Here is a 23,367-nt window from a genome sequence, read left to right as displayed (position 1 = left end):
ACTGGTCACTGGAAGTTCAACATGGCACCTCATGGCAAAGAACTCTCTGAGGATCTGAAAAAAAGAATTGTTGCTCTACATAAAGATGGCCTAAGCTATAAGAAGATTGCCAAGACCCTGAAACTGAGCTGCAGCACGGTGGCCAAGACCATACAGCGGGTTAACAATACAGATTCCACTCAGAACAGGCTTCTCCATGGTCGAACAAAGAAGTTGAGTGCAAGTGCTCAGCGTCATATCCAGAGGTTGTCTTTGGGAAATAGACATATGAGTGCTGCCAGCATTGTTGAAGGGACGGGAGGGGAAGGGTCAGCCTATCAGTGCTCAGACCATACGCTGCAAACTGCATCAAATTGGCCTGCATGGCTGTCGTCTCTTCACAAGAAAGCCCGCAAACAGTTTGCTGAAGACAAGCAGACTAAGGTCATGGATTACTGGAGCCATATCCTGTGGTCTTATGAGACCAAGATAAACTTATTTGGTTCAGATGGTGTCAAGCTTGTGTGGCGGCAACCAGGTGAGGAGTACAAAGACATTTGTGTCTTGCCTACGGTCACGCATGGTGCTTGAAGTGTCATTGTCTGGGGCTGCATGAGTGCTTCCAGCACTGGGGAGCTACAGTTCATTGAGGGAACTATGAATGCCAACATGTACTGTGACATACTGAAGCAGAGCATGATCCCCTCCCTTTGGAGACTGGGCCGCAGGGCAGTATTCCAACATGATAACGACCCCAAACACATCTCAAAGACGACCACTGCCTTGCTAAAGAAGCTGAGGGTAAAGGTGATGGACTGGCCAAGCATCCTCAAACGGAAGGTGGAGGAGCGCAAGGTCTCTAACATCCACCAGCTCCATGATGTCGTCATGGAGGAGTGGAAGAGGACTCCAGTGGCAACCTGTGAAGCTCTGGTGAGCTCCATGCCCAAGAGGGTTAAGGCAGTGCTGGAAAATAATGGTGGCCACACAACATATTGACTCTTGGGGCCAATATGGACAGTACTCACTTTTGTTGCCAGCGGTTTAGACATGTTGTTTGTGTGTTGAGTTATTTTGAGAGGACAGCAAATTTATACTTTTATAAAAGCTGTACACTCACTACTTTACATTGTAGCAAAGTGTCATTTCTTCAGTGTTGTCACATGAAAATATATAATAATATTTACAAAAATGTGAGGGGTGTACTCTCTTTTATGAGATACTGTATTTACCTGCTCTGTGCAACAATATTGCACAGAGCGCTCGCTTACCTCCTCTTTGGTGGTCCCCTGCCAGGGTTGTCTGCTCTTTCTTCCTAAGAATGTTCCTTAGTCCAGGCCATGTGCATCCATAGACAAGGTAGGCCCCGCTCCCTCCATATGGGAGTATGACTGACAGCAGCGGAAGCCTAAGGCTCCCTCTGCTGTCAGTGTCTGCTGAGAAAGCAGGAAGAGAGGACAGCGGGATTGCAGCCAGGACAGAGCTGGATCGGTGACTCAGTCAGGTAAGTGTTTAGGGATGGGGGTGGGTAGATTAGGTAGTGAGGAGTTTTTTTACCTTAATGCAGATAAAATATGCCTTGTAGTGGGCGGTGCCTGCACTGCAAGGGTTAAATGCTCGTTTTAATCCAGGGGAACAAAAAAAAGGATTACTTACTTGATCCTCCTCTCCTCCCCGCAGCTAGACCAGTTCCCGCAACTTCTTCTCCCCCACATTCTAGCCGTCCATTGTCCTGATGTCATCAAGACCAAATCAGAGACTCTAGCCCTACACAGAACATGATGACGCCATTGACAGTTGAAGGCCAGAGCATGGAGGAGCGCCATCTGATGGAGGAATGGAGGACCAGGTAAGAAATTAGCCCTTGCAGTGCAGGTGCAGCCCCACTGCAAGGGACCATCTCACTGTTGCCTGGATTCAGGCTTTAAACCCCAAATCAAGAAGGTAATATTATATAGCAGCTTACCAGTCCTTAGATGTGGTGGTTGCATTGATTTTCTTTATTCAGGTTAAGATCTTTTTCAGCAAATACAGAAAAAAAACAGTTGATCTTGCCAAAAATGCAATGCCCTTGCCACTTCTTGTGATCCCAGCAGAAAGCAAAAGCAAATCCCAACAGCCCTATAGATGCTTGCAATGTAATTGTCTTGGAAATGGCTGTTTTTCTTTAACCACTTGCAAAACCTCGTGCCCACAATGTACTGTGGATGGGTGGCCCACACAGGCAAAGCAATATACCCGTATGTTGCTGCCTTCTTCTGGGTTTAGGCTGACCATTCATGGCTGGGACCTGTTGATCAGCTGTGTGCAATCTGTACAGAGAGAGAGTTATCTCTCTGTTTCTTATTTCTGCAAAGAAAAATTTGTTTTTTTTTAAAAAAAAAATATTGGACTTGGTGATCAAATACCACCAACAGAAGGAAAGAAGGAGAAGAAGCTGCAGGGACCAGTCTAGCACCACAGAAGTTTGGATGATCGGATAGGTAAATCTACTTTTACATGCCCCCCTAGACCTAAATGAGCGCTCTGGAAATGTTCAAGTTTCTGGAGGGGTGGTCTTTAAAGCTGAACACCAGATCAATAATAAGCACAAATTCATGAAGATCTGTGTTCATAAAAAAAATCATTAGCTTTATATTTAATAGATAAGTTCACCTTTTTAAATCAATAATAAATGCACATATTTTTTTGCAGAGAAAATAATGTGCATTTATTATTTTTTTTACTTGAAGCCTGTAAAGCATTTCACCCGCGATCAGCAGATTGCTGATGCCATGCAGGACTCCTGCAGACTTGTCAGTGTATCTGTCTGCTCGTACCTTGTACAGGCAGGCAGTTTCACACTGACAGGAAAAGACAATGAACTAGCTCAACAGTGCCATGGTAGTTCATTGAGAACTACAAGCCGACAGCCACATAGGCTATCGGTACCTTTAGTTTCCCATTCACAGAACTCTGTGAAAGAATAAAACGGCTAGGCGGAGAAGATCACCTGCTTGCAGTCACTAGAGGCAGCAGAGGTCGCAGCGGCTGTAGGAGTGGGAAGGTTACATGCTCCACGCTAAAAATGGGTGGAACATGTAACATATTCCTAACGGTGAACTTATCCGTTAAAAGTATCTAGTGGATTCTAGTATTTAGTGGATATCTACCTGGATTTGATCTGGTATCAGCCTCTTGCAGTCCGCTGTACCACAGAGCTCAAACTGGAATAGGTGGAAGCAACACTATGGGCCAATTAGGTGTGCTGCAGTCAGGGCCGATCCCAGGCGGGTGAGCGGGGTGCAGTGCACCCAGGGGCCAGAGAGGTGGGGGCGCTGAAGTGCCAAAGTGCTCCCCTCCCTCCTCCTCCTCTCCTTGTCCAGAGGCGGCTCTCTCCACCCATCACCGCCGCCGCCGCTGTGTTTCCTGCTGAAGCCTGCCCCCTCTCCCTCCTCCTGTCAGAGAAGGGGAGCAGCCGGAGATCGGAGCGTCTGTCTCTGTGTGGACAGAGACCAGCTGCGCAGTGACGTCGCTGGGGGGGTGGTCCATGCCTGACACATGTTCTCCTCCCTCTCTCTTTGTCTAACTCCAGTCTGCTGTGATCTGTTCTCCACCCGGGCGGCACGGCTGCACATTGTCCTCTCCTCTCCAGCTGCCACCGGGTGTTTTTATGTACCCTAATGGGGGGGGTTTGTCCTGATGGGGGGTCTGTAATAATGGAGGGGGGTTTGTCCTGGGGGGTCTGTAATAATGGAGGGGGGTTTGTCCTGGTGGGGGCTCTGTAATAATTGAGGGGGGGTTTGTCCTGGGGGGGTCTGTAATAATGGAGGGGGGGTTTTCCTGGGGGGTCTGTAATAATGGAGGGGGGTTGTCCTGGGGGGTCTGTAATAATGGGGGTTTGTCCTGGGGGTCTGTAATAATGGAGGGGGGTTGTCCTGGGGGGTCTTTAATAATGGAGTGGGGTTTGTCCTGGGGGGCCTGTACTAATGGAGAGGGTGGTTTGTCCAGGGGGGTCTATACTAATGGAGGGGGGTGGTTTGTCCTGGGGGGTCTATACGGATGGAGGGGGGTCTGTACTGAGGAAGGTCTGTACTGAGGGAGGGGTTTATACTTAGTGAGGGGTCTGCACTGACTGAGGGAGGGGCTATACTTAGTGAAGGGGGCCTGTACTGAGGGCCAACTCTAGTTGGTGGAGGGAGGTGGACGGGGGTGACACCATGTTTTACCGCACCTGGTGACACCAACCCTAGTGACGCCACTGCAGCTGCGGGCTCTTCTTTCCCCCCTCCCTCTGCCTCTCCCTCTCCTCCTCACGCGTGCTGCTGTACTAGTGAGCGGCACTTCCCAGCACAGCCGCCCACTATATTTCTTCCCCCATCTACATATCAGCCAGGGAATAGAATAGAAAAAGGAGCAGAGAAGAGGATTGTGGAACATGTAGTCCCGAGGACTGGCAGCCCCACCGTAACATGGAAACTGCAGCCCACACAGCATGCTCAGCTGAATGGGAGAGGGAGAGAGAGCCAGGAGCCTGGGGAAGCTTTCAGGGAAGTACAACCAGGACTCCAGAGGGAGAAGTTGCCATCAGAGAGAGAACCCCGCTGCCCTGTGCCACCAGAGGGGAAGCCACACAGCCTAGCGCCATCCCTGGCGGAGAAAGGAATGGAGTCATTGCCAGAATACAGTTCTGGGTGCTACCCGGCGGAGTCGCCATGGGCAATTCAGAGTGAGCAGAATCCTGATCACAGGAACCATTCCTGTATTGCTGGGTCAGGTGAGAGGGCCGATCGGCCATTATCTACTAACGTCCATAGGAACTGCAGTCTCTGACCGTCTCTTGTATCATGTCTACAGTCTCCGACCATCTATTGTATCATGTCTGCAGTCTCTGACCATCTCCTTTATTATGTCTGCAGTCTCTGATCATCTCCTGTATTATGATTGCAGTCCCTCACTGTCTCTTATATCATGTCTGCTGTCTCTGACCATCTCCTGTACTATGTCTGCAGTCTCTGACCATCTCTTGTATCATGTCTACTGTCTCTGACCATCTATTGTATCATGTCTACAGTCTCTGACCATCTCTTGTATCATGTCTACAGTCTCTGACCATCTCTTGTATCATGTCTACAGTCTCTGACCATCTTCTGTACTATGTCTGCAGTCTCTGATCATCTCCTGTACTATGTCTGCAGTCTCTGATCATCTCCTGTACTATGTCTGCAGTCTCTGATCACCTCCTGTACTATGTCTGCAGTCTCTGATCCTCTCCTGTACTATGTCTGCAGTCTCTGACCATCTCCTGTACTATGTCTGGGGGCTCTTCCTAACAGATTCTCTAACACAAGCCCTCTCTGTGTGCATCAGAGAGACTCCCTTCAGGTCTCATTAGTGTATGCTCTTCCTGTATTTTCTTTATTGTTAAAAGATCATGAGAGGATCCCAGGGTAACGAAGACTTCTTAGGGGAGCATCTCTGTGTTTGAGTCATTGCCATAGAAACATTTGTAAAGGGGAGGGGTTGGTAAGATGACCACGCCCATGTGGGGCAACAGCAATATTTCTTCACCCAGGCGTCTGTGACCCTAGGATCGGCCCTGGCTGCAGTATTCATGTGCTGACAAGGGACATGCTAATTAGGTGGAGAAAGCAAAATGGAGCAAAGTCTTGTACCTGTGCATGATTTTGGGCACTCAGTTTAGGGGGCGCGCCGCTCCCGCTGTGATTGGACACAGCGGGAGCCAATCAGCTGGTCAGGTGGTTGTGATGGCCTCTGCAACCCGCCGATCATTCACAGGAGAGATGGATAAGCAGTGTGCTGATGTAAACAAAGCACATCAGATCTGTCAGTGAGGAAAAAGTGAGAGATCCTGTTTTAACTAAGCTAAATCACGATCTCTCCTTTCCTCCAGTGTAACTTCCCCTTACAGTAAGAAACACATTTAACCCCTTGATCGTCCCCTAGTGTTAACCCCTTCCTGCTAGTGCCATTTATACAGTGATCAGCGCATTTTTATAGCACTGATCGATGTATTGGTGTCACTGGTCACCAAAAAGTGTTACTGAGGGACAGATTTGTCTGCCACAATGTTGCAGTCCTGCTAAAAATCACAGATCGCCACCATTACTATTAAAAAAATAAATAAATAAATAAAAGTCCCTAAATCTATCCCATAGTTTGTAGACGCTATAAGGTTTGCGCAAACCAATCAATATACGCTTATTGGGATTTTTTTTACCAAAAATATGTAGCAGAATACATATTGGCCTAAATTGATGAAGAAATTCAATTTTTTTTTTAGATATGTATTATAGTACAATGTTAATTTTTATTTTTCAAAATTGTCGTTCTTTTTTTATTTATAGCGCAAAAAATAAAAATCACAGAGGTGCTCAAATACCACCAAAAGAAAGCTCTATTTGTGGGAAAAAAAGAACGTCAATTTTATTTGGTTACAGCATCGCACGACCGCACTATTGTCAGTTAAAGTGACGCAGTGCCATTTCGCAAAAAACGGCCTGGTCAGGAAGTGGGTAAAACCTTCCAGGGCTGAAGTGGTTAAAGGAGACCTTCACCTTTAGGTAAAAGTCATGTTGCTCTGCCTTCTATTCTCTCCTTCTATCAGAACTGCATATAATTTTTCTTTTTTTTTTGGTGACATTTATTTGTGATGTTTGTGTCCCCCGCTCCCCTGTCCAAGGGGATCCAAGGGGGATTAAAGGTGGCGCCCATTGGTAGTTGGAGTCGGTGGAATGAAGCTGCTTTTCAAATAGAGAAAAGTCAGGTCTCCAGACTGGCAGAGTTGTATAAATCTTAGGATTGGATGTACAGAAATACAAATTATTTGAAGTAAAATAACTCTCATACTGTATAATCATATCATCTGTATATTTAGCTGTTTGCAGGGAGTTCACATTTTAAGCCACAGACTTTTGTCCGAAGGGCGTTGGCCAGGAACTTGTCTTGCATACAAACGGCAAGGAATTCTCGGCCAACAAACACGAACGTAGTGACATACTGCGTGGCTACGTGGTTTTTCAGCTCTTTAGCACCATCCTTTGGGCTCCTTCTGCTAATTTCGTGTTAGTAGAAGTTTGGTGAGTGCCGATTTGCGCTTTTCTTTTCCGCTTTTCATTTTGCGCTTTTCAGCTTGTTTCTGAACGGCCGTTCGTCAAACAGCCATGTTGTGGAATCAGAGGCGATAACGTGTTGTTTATCATTGGCCTTGGAGTTATTGCTTTGATCCAAGTCCAGTCCAGGAACAGAAGGAGGAGAATTTCTTGGACCAAAAATTGGTTGCTTTATTAATCGTGACCAATTATGTCATATGCCTTTGCCGCGGGAGCTCCAGGAGAATAATCCAGATGCTTTTCAGAATTATCTCCGGATGACAGACCCTTGCTTTGACCAACTCTTGGTATTGTTGACCCCCTATATTAAGAAGCAGGACACATGCATGAGGCTTTCATTTTATTTTTTGGTTGAATAATGGTTTGATTTGGTATATTTTCTATATTTTTGGATGCATAGAATGCACTTTTTGGTTAAGTTCTATTGGCAGATAGCATGTCTAATTTTATTTGTTTTCTTTTTTTAATGCACAATAAAAAAAATTGTGTAGAATAATACTTGGCTATGTGTTTTACTTCAAATGACAGTTTGGGAGTAGGCAGTTACATTTTAAAAAATACAATGTAAAATTGACAAGGGACACCAACATAGTTGCATCTTTGATCTTAAAAACTACGGGATAATGGTGCTGTGGTAACTTGCACCAAAAAAAACAAGCATAATAATATTATTCTTGATATCACTAGAAAAAAAAAAGCCTTTGAAAATTCGTTTGCAATAACTCCATCAGTATCACCATCAAAGCAGCTTCATTATTATCCCATTAAAGAAGAATAGAATTGTGCGCTGCATTTCAAGATTTCATAATTTGACGCGTCATGAATGTTAATTCCCCATTACGAACGCTAGTTTACAGGATAAACCGCTTCTGGCTCGTCCTTCCGAGCATGCGTGTTTGTACTTGTGTGACGGACTTGTGTACACACGCTTGGAAAATCCGACAACAGACATTTGTCCGCGGAAAATGTTAAAGCCTTCCATCCAACATTTATCCGCAGAATATCTGACAACAATTCTCCGATGGAGTTTACACACAGTCGGATTTTCCACCAACAGCCTGTCATCAAACATTTCCTGTTGAAAAATCCGATTGTGTGTGTACGAGGCTTAAGATATAGGCCCAAACATTACATTTTAATCAACTACTTTGTTTGGGTGCAAATGTTTCATTTCCACATGTGATTTGAGTTCAACTGCACACGGTGACAAGCAAGCGATGACAGGGGCTGACGGTGAAATATAATTACTTCATGCAAGGTACTTTTTGTAGCTGTGTTCTCTGCATTAACCTTCACTAAATTACATGCTTAGTTAGAAATAGTTTTGGTCTTTGCAGCTGCATTAAACAACCGTCTTTAATGGTTCTGAGAAGACTGGAAATGCTCCCGCTCACAGGGTAGTGCTGACCTAAAATGCTGCCATTTGCAGCTGTGTGCTGAGACACAGTCAGCCACCTACAGGTTTGTGCAGAACGGAATTGATCTTACCTGCAGTGCTGTAACTAAAGAGCTTTACGCACAGTAGTGGCCCAAGTTAAGAGCCCGCAATGACAGAAAAAAATATAGGCGCTCACATCAGCGTGGCAAAAACGAGCAGCAGGAATGGGCATGTTCAATATTTAAAATCCTGGGAAGTCTGCAAAATTTTAGTTTTATGATATGTAATATAACGCAGAAGGAATATTTAAGATGGCATACAAGATGTTTCATTACGACATGGCTTATTGGAATTAGCATAGCAGGTTATAGCCAATAATGTATACTATATGGTTGTATACACTTCATGCTTTGGTCTTTAGAACATCGAGTTCAATTTTTGGCTTTGCAAACCGCAAACCTACAGACCAAATAATAGGTAATCAGAACTACATTAAGGTTCAACTCCAGACAAAATGTTTCGTTTTTTTTTTTTTCAGATTTGGTCAGAGCAGGGAATGACTTTTTATTGACTTCCTTGTTGAGATTTGTCACAATTATGAGCGGAAGGATTTGTGCAAATACTAATGACGCTATGTGCAAACTTTGATACTTTTTTTGTGTTCAGCATGATATATAGTGTATGGTCTAGATTTAATATACAGTGAGGGAAAACGTATTTGATCCTCTGCTGATTTTGTAAATTTGCCCACTGACAAATACATTATTTCAAAAAAGTTATAAATTGATTTGCATTTTAATGAGTGAAATGAGTGTTTGATCTCCTATCAATCAGCAAGATTTCTGGCTCCCAGGTGTCTTCTATAGAGGTAACGAGCTGAGATTAGGAACACTCTCTTAAAGGCATGATGAGTGATGTCAGATATCTTCCTAGTGCGGTGTCTGATCACTCTCCACTGCTGGTGGACCTAGCTTTGGGAGTGTCACTCTCCTTTCGGGTGTGACCCGCTTTGGCTGGCGGACCAGGTTGTGACAAATCGGGGAACGGCTGATCTGAACTCCTATTGGGCCACCAATACACAGAGTGTACCATGCGCAACTCGTTTGCCGCGGCCATAGGGCAAGCCCGCAAGGCATCTCACTCCAGGCTGGTGGACACGGGGGGAGCTTCGAGTGGTGGAGGCAGCTTACTCCATGTCCTCTACGCCCGAAAATCACGCTACTTGGCAACACAAGGCCAGAGAACTAGACATGGTATTACTCGAACTAACCCAGAAAAAACTGCTATATCAAAATCAGCGACTCTTCGAATTTAGAGACAAAAATAGCCACCTGCTAGCCTACCTATCTAGACCAGACTACCAGCCATGCAGTATCCCTAGAATTCAGAACGGCATAATCGTGGAACAGACGAAGGAAGTAGTAGAGGTTTTTGTTACATTCTACTCTATATTCCACTAGGGCCCATTACACTATTGTGGAATTAGACGACTATTTGCAGGATATTTCACTTCCAAAATTACTAGATTCTCAGGTCTCATTGCTAGATGCCCCCCTAACGACCGAGGAAATATGAGAAGCCATCCAGTCCTTTTTTTAAAAATGTTGTTGTGGGGTTCCCCTTAAAATCCATACCAGACCTGAAGGACCAGGTATGGATTTTAGGGGGACCCCCACGCAATTTTTTTTTTTAATTTTGGTTCGGGGGTTCCCCTTAATATTCATACCAGACCCAAAGAGCCTGGTAATGGACTGGGGGGGGATCCCATACCATTTTTTTCAATGACTTTTATCTGTATTGCTGGGACCCGACAATTCATTATAGCTGCTAGTAGTTTTAAATGACTTTTTTTTCCTTTAGAAATGTCATTTTGTGCAGGGACTGTTCTAAACACGGGAAAAATGTGCCACTTTACAGGCATACTGTAGTCACCCCCCTGGCACGAAATTTAAAGGAATATTTCACTTTTATTGTTTCACTTTAAGCATTATTAAAATCACTGCTCCCGAAAAAACAACCGTTTTTAAAACTTTTTTTTGCATTGATACACATCCCCTGGGGCAGGACCCGGGTCCCCAAACACTTTTTATGACAATACCATGCATATAAGCCTTTAAAATGAGCGCTTCTGATTTTTCATGTTAATGTCCCATAGACTTTAACGGTGTTTCGGCGGCTTTCGAATTTGCCCAGAACACCGCATATTGTTCGGTATTCACAGAACATCTGAAAAACCAAAGTTCAGCCCGAACTTATGCTTGGGCCGAACCGTTCGCCCATCCCTATTCATGATACGCAGGGGCACAAGGCAGGGGTGCCCTCTATCGCCACTACTATTTGCGTTGGCGATACAGCCACTGGCAGCACTGATCAGGTCTAGTGGGGAGGTCATGGGACTGACGACTGGGAGCCTGGAAGAAAAGGTATCCTTATACGCGGAAGACATGTTGATATATTTGGCGGACCCCCAGTCTTCACTCTCTACTCTACTGGATATTATCCAGCGCTTTGAGCGCTTTTCTGGCTTCCAGGTAAACTGGGACAAATCCCTGTTGTTTATGCTGGACCAATCCACCCCGCTTACACTACCACCCTCATGTACATTACAGACTGTACATACCTTTTGTTACCTAGGAATTGAGATACAGCGGCCTATCTCCTCATACATTAAAATTAATTTAGATCCACTCATTAGTAGAATAAGGAATACGCTTAAGACCTGGACCAACCTTCCACTGATGCTGCTGGGTAGAATAAATATTTTTAAAATGATCTTTTTACCACACTTCCTTTATATTCGGAATAACTCCCCAATATACATCCCCAAAAACAAATTTAAAGAAATTGATACGATTCTTATTAAATTTATTTGGTGGGGTGGCAAGAATAGCAAAAGACACGTTACAACTACCTATTTTGGAGGGGGGATTGGCGCTCCCTTGCCTTCAAACTTATTATGTGGCCTCTCAGCTGGGCCATGCACATTGTTGGTTCTACCCCGAGGAAAACAATGCGGCAACAGCATTGGAGGCAGACATTCTCACTTCCTATGAATCCCTTCAAAACCTAATACATATTCTTTCCACCAGGGGACGGGAGGGTACGACAGTTCTATCTATGACCATATGGATATTCAAGCTTCCGAAGCTACTACCGACCAGTAAGCATATTATATATTCCCCCAATGCTCCCTTGTGGGTTAACCCAGGTCTACCAGAATTCTTCTGCAGAACAGATGGGAGTTTCTGGTTCAAGCAGGGGGTTAGACAGATTTCCCACCTATTTTTGGGGAACGTTTTTGGCTCCTTTGCCAAATTTCGCAGGGGTTATGGCCTTCCTCCTACAGCCTATTTCCCATATATGCAGATACGCCATACCGCCACGACACAGTTTGGCCTTCGAAACATAGATATCCAACCCTCCCCACTCGAACGCTTATTGACTGACCCATCTCACAGTAAACTGGTATCCCGTACTACAAAACTCTCCTCCATACTACGACAACCAGGATTAGCATCACAGAAAATAAATGGCGATCTGACATACCGGAGCTGATGGAGGATATTTGGCGGGAAGTGCTTCCCCTCCAGATATCATCTGTCATCTCTTCCCGTGATAAAGTCATTCAAACCAAATTATTATACAAGTCCTACTTTACCCCTTGTTTACTCTATAGACTAAGGAGACTGCCCTCCGCAACATGTTCCCGATGTGGCATGGCTGATGGTACATTTTTAAACTTAATGTGGGAGTACCCGCCGATTAGGAAATTCTGGTCGGGGGTCACAGCCCTTATCAGCTCCCTCACTCAGTTGCCTAACATCTGTAATCCCTTGAGATGCCTGCTGGGATATATAGACGATGAAAGTATATCTAAGAATGTACAAACCTTTCTAAGAATTATCCTCTTTTATGCAAAGAAAATGATAACTATGCACTGGAAATCCCAATCCTCACCTACTATAGCCTTCTGGCTCACAATTGTCAATCAAGCTATACCTCTATATAAATTGACGTATGAGGCCAGCGGCTGCCCAAAAAAAGTTTAATAAGATCTGGAATCCATGGGTTAGTCCAGAATGCACTATACCACCTGCTCCTTGAGTTACCTGAATATGGTAGTTGATTTGATTGTAGACCTACACAAGGCTGGAATGGGCTACAAGACCATCGCCAATCAGCTTGGTGAGAGGGTGACAACAGTTAGTGTGATTATTCACAAATAGGAGAAACACAAAATAACTGTCAATCTCCCTCGGTCTGGGGCTTCATGCAAGATCTCACCAAGCAATTCCTGCCTCCGCACTGTCAAACAGACCTATTTTAACACTCTCCCACGCAGTCCCCGTCAACTCTTTTCTACCTTTAACGTTCTACTTCTTCCTCCATTACCTTCACCCACTAACTTACTCACTGCCCAGGGGATTGCTAATCACTTCAATATTAAGATTGATACAATTTGTGACGAGATCTCCACTGTATGTATATCTCCCTCACCTAACACTCCTTGTCCTCCTGCACAATCAATGCTTCCTTCGTTTAACCCAGCTACTATAGCAGAAGTCACTAAACTTTTTTCTAATGAGAAGAGAGATCACAGTAGAACAAACACTTGTTATTTGGGAATCAGATGTTACCCAGGATCTAATTTTCATATCGGACCTGACGCCTCTGAGTACTTATACCCCATGGTGGGACAAGCACAATAGACCATAATATTCACTCAGGGGGTCAATGGTCTGAGGTGAGCGGCCAGTCTCTATATTGGTGGTGGGAGTCTATCACCCCAGGTGATCCTCCATTTTCTTACTCTAACACAAGAGTTTTGAGTGGTATTCAGACTTTCTTCTATGATCTTTACCAAGGAATGGACATTTCTTGGTGTTAGTTGGGCTGCACTGATTGACTATGTGTATTTTCTGAGGGGCTGTGAAATCTTCTCTTATTGTACAGCTTGCAACATTATTATTATTGTTTAGTGTTTGCGCTGATTGCCTTTGTTTAGATTTAGATTTGTGTATTATATACAGTATAGCATCACTGTTTAACCACAAAATCTTTTTCTGTTTGCAAAACACAAGTTTAGGTAGAAGGAAGAGAAACTGCTGTATAAAGTTGGTGTGCAGAGCAGATGGAAATATGTGTTATACATCTATAATTTGATTCCTTTTGCACACCATCCTTGGCATCAAATCAGTAATGTTAATTATGCAACTGTTACTATTTCTAATTATAACACAGATTCTGGAAGTTGTTTGCTTTCAAACAAAGACTTGGAATCAACTCTGCTGGAATTAGCTTATACAAAGTCTTTCATTTCACAGTTTAGCACTTTAGTAAAAAAAAAGACTTGTATTGCTTCCACCAACTCAAAGTACCGTTAAAGCCCTCTACCGCCAAGATGAAAAATGATATTTTACCAGTCATAGCTGAGATAAGCGCTGATTCAGTTTGGATGCATTATTGGAACTTAACCGTGAAATCAGTTTTAACATTTTTCCTTCTCTCTTCTGCTTCTTAAAGTGATATGACACGCTTCGTTTTTTTAAGCACTTTCAGCAGATGATTTAATCACTTACTGAGTATGCAGTGTCTCTATCATTTAATCCTTACCTATGTTCCAGTTGAGGCTGGTACCAGGACCACTGCCCTAGTTTTTCTGCTTTGGGGTGGCTCTTTTCTCTTTTAGCGTCCTATGGAGCCACCATTGCATGCAGGGACTAGAGTTTTATCTCTGTACGTTGTGTGCCTCAATAGAAACAAGCAGCCTCATAGAATAAGATGGCAAGCAGTGGCGGCCTGTCCATTAGGGGCGTAGGGGCGCCACCCCCCCACCAACCCATGCGCCTGGCCCCTAATCTACATGCAGGGAGCCGCACAATTGGATTCCGATTTTTTTTTCTTGTTTTTTTGTTTTTTAGAAGCACATGATTCCAGCTGGAGGCTCTAATTGGCTTCAAAAAGGGTGGGCTTGGGGCGCAGAGCACTGCGCCCTGAGCCCACCCAGTTGTGTGACATTAGCGAATTAATATTCACTAATGTCTTCCTGTTTCTCCTCCTGGCCAATCAGGAAGTGGGTCTTGAGCCCGGATTGACCAGGAGTCCTAACTCCTGATTGACCGGGAGGAGAAGCAACCGCTGGGACTCAGAAGGAGACCCAGGGGGGAAGCCACCATCTGGATGGGGTAAGTGCATGGCTGACAGGGGGCCTGGCAGGCAACGGGCGATCGATCGAGCGAGTGACAGGGGGGGAAGCGGCGAGCGGGTTATGTGGTTAGTTGGCTGTAGACACGTGTGGTTCATTTCATTCTGAATTAATATTTGAACACATTTTTCATTATTTGGAGATTCGGATATATCCAAATACCCGAAGTACAATATAAACAAAATTTACCGAATGCTTCAAATAACGTAACGAAATTCATCCGAATTTCGGAAATTTGGACTGAAATTCGAATCAAGGTCGAATTCTCACTATTCTCACATATTGCTGAAATCAAAGACTGTGTGTGTTATTAGAGCACCATTTGTGAAATAATGTTGTTAAGCCAAAGGGGATTTATAGATTCATTGTAATCATTTGATGAAGATTTTTTTTTTGTTTGTTCACTTTGCTGCATTAGAATCGAAAATAATATAACATTTTCATTTCAAACGATTCGAAAATGTATCGATTTGATCATTTCGAATCGAAAAAAAACCCAGTAAATTCAAACAAAATTCGAAAATTCCGAATACGAATTTTCGAACACGAACTCCGAAAACGAATTGAACGAATCAACCGAATTTAACTAAATGAAATAACTAGATTAACAAATCAAAACGAAATGAAACAAAACATTTTTTTCGTCATGCACATGTCTAGTTGGCTAGCTGGCTGGGGGCCCGCGGGCCGCCCCTCCCCCCAATAAAATTGAGCACCAACTGCCACTGATGGCAAGGCACTCCTGCTCATCTCTTCTCCAAGCTAACAAACTGGATCCTGACTGCACTGTCCACAATTAACACTTTCCTGTGAAAACTGGAAGTTCTAGGCAGCAGCACTTAGAGAGCAGGAATGAGCATTGAAAGTTGTAAACTGCAAGTGCTGAGGTATAAATTTTACCAAATAGATTACTGGATAAATGTTTATTTTAATGTGCTCAATGTGTTCAATGAACAAAATGCTTAGGGTTTAATACTAATTTACCATAAATAGATACAAAGACCTCTTAAACTTGTATGCTTTTGGCTTTCTCTAGGCTCCTGGTTCTAGTAGCAGCACATAGCCATGGCATGGGGAAAGGGGGAATCTGCGTGCAGTCAGCAGAAACGTATTGGTTGTTTAACCACATGCCCTCCGGAAGATTTACCCCCCTTCATTTTTTTTTTGTGATACGTCACTGCGTTACTTTGAATGACAATTGTACAGTCATGCAATGCTGTACCCAACTAAAATGTATGTCTCTTTTTTTTTGCCACAAATAGAACTTTCTTTTGGTGGTATTTGATCACCTCTGCAGTTTTTATTTTTAGCTCTGTAAACAAAGAACGACCAACAGTTTTGAAAAAAAAACCCAATATTTTTTACGTTCTGCTATAAAACATAACCAATAAAAAAACGTAAAAATCAAATTTCTTCATCAATTTAGGCCAATATGTATTCTGCTACATATTTTTGGTACAAAAAAATCCCTATAAGCGTATATTGATTGGTTTGAACAAAAGTTATAGCGTCTAAAAACTATGGAATATATTTATGGAAATTGTATCACTTTTTTTTACTAGTAATGGTGGCAATTAGCGACTTTGCATCGGACAAATCGGATACCTAACTGACACTTCTTTGGGAACCTGTGACACTAATACATTAATTAGTGCTAAAAATATGCACTGCCACAGTACTAATGACACTGGCTGGGAAGGGGTCAAAATCAGGGGTGACCGAAGGGCTAACTGTGGGCCTAACTAATGTTACAGTGTAGTGGTGGAGGTGTTTTTTCTAGTGTAAGGCATGAATCAGTGTTTCTGCTATACAAAACACAGGATCCATGTCTTCTGTACTTACAGAACGGCAATCTGCCTTGTTTACACAGATAGACTGCCTGTTCACCAAACAATCAGTGGGTGTCGGTGGACATCGGGTCCCCAGGACCCGCTGTGTAAAATCACAGAGGGAGCGAGCCACTGGTGGCGCACACTCTCGCCCAATACCCGGAAGTTCAGGATCATGGATATATATGTGATCCTGCGCAGCGCGGCTGCCCTATAGCAGTGCATCTGCTAGCAGCAACCTCTAACCCATTTCTTCAGGTCCCAGGTCATCCTGGACTAGTCCCAGCCTGTGACTGGATAGTGAATGGAGCACAGTGATGAGCTCATCTCTGCCAATCTGATTTCTACTCCTATCAGTATACTTCTTGTCAGCACATAAACAGAGTACCTCTTTGTGCTGCTTCTTCCTCTCACTCTCCAGCTCTACTTTACAGAAACTGCAAAAGGCTGATACCAGGTTCAATTTCAGGTATGTATGCTGCTTGTATTTAAAAATAAATGTAATGATGTATTAATGATTACAGAGCTGCATCAATTAATAATATCTACTGTAGATTGTTTTCTAATCTGTGCTAAGACAGGACTGGTGTTTGTGCCCTTGAGTGTCTCCATGTATGACTAGATGTTGATTCCAGCTTCCTTCTGACAGCATAGCTCCCAAATGTCCCTGATTTCGAGGGACTGTCCCTGATTTTGAACAAAGTCCCTCTGTCCCTCTTTTCTCTTCATTTGTCCCTCATTTTGATCTGATTCATATATACAGTAGTTGTGTATAAAATGCACTATTTATGTATCCAAAAGTGTTTCACAGCGCTAAACCTTTCATCCAAGTTCTAAATTGCTACATCTGTAAATTCCAAAAGCCAGTATAAAGGAATAGCAGTGGTAAAAATAAACACTTGTGGGTTTAACCGATATTTTTTTTGTATCATTCTCCTTTAAGGGGGGTGGCGGGTGTGTGTGTCCTATTCCTACATAAGTTTGCTAATAGTCCCTCATTCCCATCTCAGAAAGTTGGGAGGTATGCTGACAGGGAGGCCAGAGTTCTTGGTGCCTTGGTCATGTGGTCAAGCAGTATGTGTCAGTAGTCCTTCCTTTCCCAAATCAGTGTGAACAGCACACTTTGACAAAGCATTCACAGATTTTTCAGAAAGCTGTGTAAGCTTTTAAAGCACCATTCAACTCCAGTTTGTAAATGTTAAACACTGATCCTAATGGGAGTGCTGATTGCCACTTTAAACAAGCTGCTAGCAGGCTTTCAGCAAGCTTCAAGAAGTTCTGAAGCCTGCTAGCAACTTGTTTAAAGTGGCAATCAGCACTCCCATTAGGATATGTGCTCAACATTTACAAACAAACTTGAGTTGAATGGTACTTTAAAAGTTTCAACAAAGCTTGCTGAAAGTTCTGCAAATGCTTTGTCAAAACTTGCTGTTCACATCGCTCTTAAACAAGCTGAAACCCATGTGAAACAGGACTAAGAATGATGGACAATGGGACATCTACCTGTTTATGCACCTGTGATAACTGTGGCTTCACCAAGTAACAGAAGTTATGTTTTCTCAGTTAAACCTTCTCTAAATAAAGAAAGGAAGCAAATAATCTCCAATATGTTAAAAATAGCTCAACATGTGATAATTAGGGCTTTCAACAGTCTGAAGAACTTATAATTGCCTCATTAGGAAACACTATACAGCTTAATTTTGGAAAGTTGTTAGATATGAAAATTAAAGCTCCACTGAGACCGGTAGTGAGGTCAGAGTTCTTGGTGTCTTGGTCATGTGGTCATGTGGTGTGTGATATCAGTAGTCCTTCCTTTGTCAAATCAGAGATGAACCTATGCCATATGTGACAAGCCTCGGAAGCTTCATAGAAGGACAGATGGCTCGCTGAGAATGATGAGCAGTGGGATATCTACCTATCCATACACCTGTGATGACTGTGCTTCACAGAAAACCATAAGTCATGTTCGCTCACTTCAACCTTCTCTAAGACCCCTTTCATACTGGGACGGTTTTCAGGCGTTTTTACACTAGAAATAGTCTATAAAACCGCCTCCTATTCATTTCAGTGTGTGTTTTCACATATGGGCAGTGTGCTTGCAGGACGTTAGGAAAAGTCCTGCAAGCAGGATCTTTGGGGCGGTTTGGGAGCACTGTATACAGCGCTCCCAAAACGCCCTGCCCATTGAAATGAAAGGGCAGTGCTTCCAAAAGCAACTGAAAAGCAATTCGGAAGCACCACAACATGGGCGCTTTAAATCCCTTCTTTGGGGTAAAAGCACCATAACAAAATCTGCATCAAATAGTGCAAGGAATATGTGTAACTATACAATGTTAGAAAGGAATTTAATTTACTTTTTTTTTTTATGTTATCCAAATACAAGGCCCACTTTAACCACCTGCCGTCTGCGTTATAGCCAAAAGACGGCTACAGCGCAGACTTAATTTGCCGGGAGGGTGTCCCTGGACGTCCTCCCGTGCTTGAGCGCCCTGCGCGCCCCCTGCAGGGCGCGCACGGCATGCTCTGTGATCAGCGAGTCTATGAGACTCGCCTGATCACAGATCGTAGTAAGGGGTCGATCCTGACCCCTTACCACGTGATCAGCTGTCAGCCAATGACAGCTGATCATGTGATGTAAACACAGCCAGTAATTGGCTATTTTTCCTTCTCACGCAGATAGCGTGAGGAGGAAAAAAAAGCCGATCACCGGCAGCTGTGAGAGGGACATCGGTCCCAATTGTAGACGTACCTACCAGTGCCCACCAGCACCACCCACTAGTGCCCACCAGCGCCACCTAGCAGTGCCCACCAGCACCACCTACCAGTGCCCACAGTACCACCCATCAGTGCCCACAGTGTCACCTATCAGTACCCTCAGTGCCACCTATCAGTGCCCACAGTGCCGCCTATCAGTGCCCACAGTGCCGCCTATAAATTATTTAATGCGTTATTACCAGTGCTGTCTATCAATACCACCTAACAGTGCCACCTACCAGTGCCCATCAGTGCCACCTACCAGTGCCCATCAGTGCCACCCATCAGTGCCACCTATCCGGGCCCATCAGTGCCGTCTTATCAGTGCCCATCAGTGTCGTTTTATCAGTGTCGTCTTATCTGTGCCTATCAGTGTCGCCTTATCTGTGCCCATCAGTGCAGCCCATCAGTGCCCATCAGTGCAGCCTCATCAGCGAATACCAATGAAGGAGAAAAATTATCCGTTTGCAAAATTTTATAACAAACTATGAAACGTGTTTTTTTTTTTTTTATTTCTGTCTTTTTTTTGTTTGTTTAGCAAAAAATAAAAACCCAAATGGTGATTAAATACCACCAAAAGAAAGCTCCATTTGTGTGAAAAAAATGATAAAAATTTTATTTGGGTACAGTGTAGCATGACCGCGCAATTGTCATTCAAAGTGTGACAGCGCTGAAAGCTGAAAATTGGTCTGAGCAGGAGGGGGGTTTAAGTGCCCAGCAAGCAAGAGGTTAAAGTTAATATTTACTGTGCTGTTTGATTAAATACGGCTTCTTACAGTGAAGTTGACATGCTGCCAGTTGTAGATGAAAGACAATCTGCGGTTATGATTATGGACTATGGTTATGAACTCTGTGGAAATATGATCATTAAAGACAGAATTATGTAACAGTATTTGAAGGAGCGAGGCGTACACTACCAAATCAAAATCACACGCATACTTATCATTGATGTCCCGTGTTAGAGACCTGAGCTTCCCCCAAATTTAAAAGAAAACCTCTATCTGTTCTTCACATGTCAATTTATAAATAAAAAGATCATTCTTTTAAATGATGAAAGCATTCATTTATATCCAAACAACATCTGTTGGATAATTTATCCAGCAATGCCAAACACAACTGATTTCTACTGTACGACATAATGAAACAGAAGTGTCAGCTCTGCAACCAGCTTTAGATGTCTTCCAATGCTACAACACTGTAGTTTTTAGTTTTTGACACTCCTCCACCCACTGTTTCAAGATTTTTGTTTTCTTTTTTACACATCCTTTAGGGCTTTTTGAGCATGCACTTATTCTAGGACTATCGTTTTCTGTGTTGGGAGGCTAACACATACAATATTTTTTATATGTTCTAATTGCACAAGGACTTGAGTACTCCTGAATTTCTTTGCATCTGAACTGCTTTTTCCTTGCAAGTCAATACTTATGCAAAAGATACCGGAAGCAATTCAAAGCAAATCAAAAGGAACCTGAAAAAACCCAGAAGCTAAACTAAGCAAATCAAAAGCAAGTCAAAGCTATACATGATGCATTTTGTTAGTCTTTAATAGAGATGTATGTTTTTTTTTTGTTGTTGTTTTTTTTGAAGAATCATAACTACCTAGGTGGATGCAGCATTGGTCCGATACTGCATCTGTCCTTTGGCACCTCTAACACTGAGAACCGAGCGATCGAACACTGCCGGTCGCTTGTTTCTTTCAGCTCCCTGAGCAAAGAGCTGGTGACTGTCAGATTGTTTTTGTTGTTTTTGTTGCTGCTATCTGTGTCCCATTGTGGAGATTTACCGTCACTTCCTGTCCCATAGCCAAACAGGAAGTGGGAGGAAATATAATGCAAAATAAGGGAATCCATTGCCCCCCCAGGTCACTTGAACTAGTGTCCCCGTTGGAAGATTTCCCCTCTATTATTTTTCTGGGGACAACCTAAAATGTGGGATTTTTTTTTTACCTTTTAGTTTCAATGATAATGGTAAACAGGGCAAATAGAGAGGATGATTCTCCCTAACGGGGGGCACAGACGGCAAAAAAAAAAAAAAGAAAAACTAAAAGGTGATCTAATCCCTCTCTATTTTGTCCAAAACTAAAAAAAAAACAGGTTTTGCCTTTAGTTATACTTTAAAGCTGCTGACAATAGAAGTCATTGAACAGAACAGACTAAGAAAGCATATAGACAGAAAATATAGGTATAAACAGAACTCCAAAAATCTACAAAAGAGTGATATGCCAATATCAGCATCGCCCGAGGAGCATGCACTCACTGAGAATAATGCAACTCAGTAAATAACGATACCAGAAAAGAAGCCAAGCCACACGATTTTGTGCTTTAATCCTACAGATACCATGATCAGCCAAAAATTAACATTCTATCTTGCAATAATAACATTTCCCGATGACGCAGTAAATTCAAAGAGCTAAAATACACAAAAAACAAAAAAAACACACTTTCAAAGCAGAAAGTTGTGAAATACTTTAATTTATCAATTATCAATGTTATCATTCAAATGCTCATACATTTTAGTGTAAAATCCTGAATTGCATGCATAGGTCATCGTTTTCCCTCTCTCTAAAAACCGAATAAGTGGGAGAGCAAAGGACATTGCAACTTGAAATGCAAATTCTGAGATTTGCCCCTTCTTTCTAAATACATATTCTCTACAAAACAATGACATGGCCCATACACTTACAAAGTATCCAAGATTTTTTCTTAAATTTGTGTAATTTTTAAGCTGTGAACTGGAATATATATTAGTCTTCAAAACATGACTATTCTCCGCAGAGCTTAATACAGTATATCAATATCCGTGTGTCCTAAAGCAAGTTATATCTCAAGACTGAAACAGGAGAGGCTGCCAAGACCAAACCGGCCGCACAGTCCTGCTGATTCCCCTCGATTATTTTTAATCAGTCTTTCTTATTCAGCAACAGCTCTGCCGGGTGCATTCTGTTAAAAGAAATGGGAGATGTGACAAACAAATAGGTACTTAACATTTAATGAAAGGTGTAATAACTGGAGGCTGAACAATGAAATATTCATTATTATCAGTAATGCAACTAACAAGATTTTCTGTTCTAAAAGTAACAGAAACATTTATTCATGTATTAGTCATGAGCTTTTAATTACAAGTCATATCTGGCTTGGTAAAATGCAAGTCTTGTTGGGGTCTAATGAAAAAAGTCTATCTCAGAATGATCAGATTCGGCTGCTATCTGATACCGCACTATGCAGATTCCGACTGCTCTTCCATTGGTCTGTTAAATATAAGACCCTCTCTGGTTTACTCAAAAAGGTAATGCAGAAGGCAATGGCATTGTATTCATTGCAACCAATTCAATTTCAGTTTGCTGTAGTTAGGTTAGTTTTAAGATGCAATAAGCCCATACGTGTGTGTATGTGGGTGTTAAAAAATATTTCCGTGTACAATTTCATAACATCCAATTACCTTTTCGAGTATGTAGCCAATTACCCAAAACTGATACGGTTATTTTTGACAGATTGTCACCTGCTGACTTATATCATTCAGTGACTCAAAGATCTTGCCAGTTCTCAGGTCATTTACCAGCTGTGACTGTCAGGAGGGGACATAGTATTCTTATGAGAGGGACATATTGTTCCTGTTTTGTTTACATGGGAATATCTGCTATCATAGCTGTTAAAGCAGCTCAAGAGTTTACCCTCAAACTCTGGCTCTGCAGGATGCTGTCCTCCAACATACAGAATAGAATAGGGTATTAGATCCAGGGTAGTGATAGGGCACACTCCGCAGATCATGTCAGGTCACAGGCAGGGCACAAGGTTTAGCAGAGCGTTAGGGAATACCCCCTAGGTCAGATGAGGTCACCAGGGCCCTTCTCGAAGATTAGGGTAGGGTTAGCTACCAAATACAAGGGTCACCCCCCTAGATCACCAGAATAGGGTACTAAATCCAGGGTAGTGATAGGGCACCCTCCACAGATCAAGTCAGGTCACAGGCAGGGCACAAGGTTTAGCAGAACGTTAGGGAACACCCCCTAGGTCAGGTAAGGTCACCAGGGCAGGTCTCTAGGATTAGGCTTGGGTAAGTGCACACTCCCCATGGGCTCTGTCAGGTAAAGGCAGAATTGGATCAGTGCAA

The 23,367-nt window shown here is 43.1% G+C and overlaps 1 protein-coding gene across 3 annotated transcripts in view; it reads right to left on the bottom strand.

Moving 5' to 3' along the window:
- CNTN5 (contactin 5) overlaps positions 1-23,367 on the bottom strand; it is a 2,213,095-nt gene that overhangs the window by 1,025,856 nt on the left and 1,163,872 nt on the right. The gene's annotated exons all lie outside the window — the stretch shown is intronic.

Source organism: Aquarana catesbeiana, linkage group LG02 (genome assembly GCF_042186555.1).
Source record: "Aquarana catesbeiana isolate 2022-GZ linkage group LG02, ASM4218655v1, whole genome shotgun sequence".
Lineage (NCBI taxonomy): Eukaryota > Metazoa > Chordata > Amphibia > Anura > Ranidae > Aquarana > Aquarana catesbeiana.
The sequence above is the reverse complement of the archived record's forward strand: the minus strand, read 5'-3'. Positions and strand labels throughout refer to the sequence as shown.